At 46.6% G+C, this 2500-nt stretch overlaps 1 protein-coding gene across 4 annotated transcripts in view; it reads left to right on the top strand.

Moving 5' to 3' along the window:
* LOC143291602 (uncharacterized) overlaps positions 1 to 2500 on the top strand; it is a 40790-nt gene that overhangs the window by 1507 nt on the left and 36783 nt on the right. The gene's annotated exons all lie outside the window — the stretch shown is intronic.

The raw sequence follows: 2500 nt of genomic DNA, 5'->3' as shown, positions 1-2500 counted from the left end.
ATGTACTTATTCTTCGTTTGTTGGCTGCAACTCCCACGTTCACTCGAATGTACACGAGTGGGCTTTTACGTGTATGATCGTTTTTACCCCCGCCATGTAGGCAGCCATCCTCCGTTTTCGGGGGTGTATGTTTACTGGTTTACTTGTTTATTCTTCTGTCACACGGGCGTTCTGGTCGGGGAAAGCCACAGGCTCAACGTGGGTTTGTTGGCGTGTTAAAACATGTTAGTCAGACGCATTGTGTTTCGTATCTTTGTACACCCGTTCAGGAGAGGCCTTAGCCCAGACTGAATAAATCTCGTTTGGTTTCTTTCTCCGTCTGTCTGTCTGTCTGTGTCTGTCTGTCTGTCTGTCTGTCTCTCTTTCTCTGCCTTTGTTTCTCACTCTCTATCTCTCATTCTCTCACTCACCCTCTTTCTCTCTCACACACTCTCACGCTCTGTCTCTGTCTCTCTCACCCCCCTCTCTCTCTCTGCCTCTGTTTCTCACTCTCTATCTCTCATTCTCTCACTCACTCTCTTTCTCTCTCACTCACTCTCACGGTTTGACTCTTTCTTCCCCCCCCCTCTTTCTCTCTGCCTCTGTTTCTCACTCTCTATTTTTCTTTCTCTCACTCACTCTCACGCTCTGTCTCTCTCACCCTCTCATCCCCTCTCTGCCTCTGTTTCTCACCCTCTATCTCTCATTCTCTCACTCACTCTCTTTCTCTCTCACACACTCTCACGCTCTGTCTTTGTCTCTCTCACCCCCCCCTATCATCCTCTCTCTCTCTGCCTCTGTTTCTCACTCTCTATCTCTGTCTCTCACTCACTCTCTTTCTCTCTCACACACTCTCGTACGCTCTGTCTCTGTCTCTTTCACCCCCCACTCTCTTTCTCTGCCTCTGTTTCTCACTCTCTATCTCTCTTTCTCTCACTCACTCTCACGCTCTGTCTCTGTCTCTCTCACCCCCCTCTCTCTCTCTGACTCTGTTTCTCACTCTCTATCTCTCTTTCTCTCACTCACTCTCACGCTCTGTCTCTGTCTCTTTCACCCCCCACTCTCTCTCTCTCTGACTCTGTTTCTCACTCTCTATCTCTCTTTCTCTCACTCACTCTCACGGTCTGTCTTTGTCTCTTTCACCCCCCACTCTCTCTCTCTCTGACTCTGTTTCTCACTCTCTATCTCTCTTTCTCTCACTCACTCTCACGGTCTGTCTTTGTCTCTTTCACCCCCCACTCTCTCTCTCTCTGACTCTGTTTCTCACTCTCTATCTCTCTTTCTCTCACTCACTCTCACGGTCTGCCTTTTCTGTCTCATCCCCCTTACCCCCCTCTCCCTCTCTCTCTCTCTCTCTCTCTGTGTCTCTGTCTGTCTGTCTGTCTCTGTTTGTTTCTCTGTCTGACTGTAAACTGTAGTTACCTGGGGTAATATATTCAGGTAGATGTAAACCAACACCAGTGTAGATAACAAACCTACTGAGTACTGTCACGGTCACGCTCTCTTTATCAGCGGCACATGATAATTATTGTATTTTGTGCTTCCTGGATAGACCCATACGTTATGAGTTGTAGGCCTGTATAATTTCATTTCGTGTCTTCTTGATAAACCCACACAGTGTGTGTTGTGCATTAATACTGTAGCCGTGTACCCGAGTGGTATATAAGGGGACGGTACAAAAGAACTAAACTGAATGATTTAAACTCACTCAGTACGGACAGTCCTCTCTTCTCCTCTACACAGACCCCTCGGATGTCCAGTGGGTGTCTGAATGACCCAACCTTTAGCTTCCGTCGTCAGAATTGTGGCATTCTTTGTCAACATTCACCTCTTCAGTATAAGAGCCTTCTGCTTGCAATATTTTGATGATGGTAATTGGGGTGAAACGCTGTTAACGTCGTCTCTTTCGCCGTTCGTATGGAGAGAGTTAAAGGATAAAAGGATAGGAAAGAATCCCCGCGCACAGGCCAGGAACATATAGAGGCCAGTCACAAAAGGGTTTTTCTATTGTTTTATTTACAGTAGTTATGAGAAGAAGAAGAAGAAAAGAAGTGATAATGGAGAAGACAGTGCACTGATGAGACACAAGAAACAATATGTCATAAAGCACATGTCCTCACCCCTCACCTCACCTCAGGCCCATAACTAAAGTAGTCGTTGGGGGAAGCCTGAGGACCGCAGACGCAACCTCCATTCTCCATCTGTCTCTGTCGGCAGCCGCCGGCAGCAGCTCTGGTCCATTGTTTGATGTTCTCATGCCAGTTCTTCCGCTGTCTTCCTCTTCTTCTCCCGCCCTCGATGGTGCCTTGCATGATTGTTTTGGACAAGCTGGTGTGTCGAGCACATGTCAGCACAAGTGAATAGTAAAGCACATGTATACATTTTACATGGAAAGACTATCACTCGGTTTGGGATAAGCAACAACATAAGATGAGATGATGCATATGAGCTCGTCACTGAAAATTACAAACTGCGTTGAATCAGTTTAAATGGAATAGATTTAAAGATGGAATTGCGACGA

The sequence above is a fragment of the Babylonia areolata genome, chromosome 17, assembly GCF_041734735.1.
Source record: "Babylonia areolata isolate BAREFJ2019XMU chromosome 17, ASM4173473v1, whole genome shotgun sequence".
NCBI lineage: Eukaryota > Metazoa > Mollusca > Gastropoda > Neogastropoda > Buccinidae > Babylonia > Babylonia areolata.
Note: the sequence above shows the minus strand (reverse complement) of the source record. Positions and strands in the feature narration are given on the sequence as shown.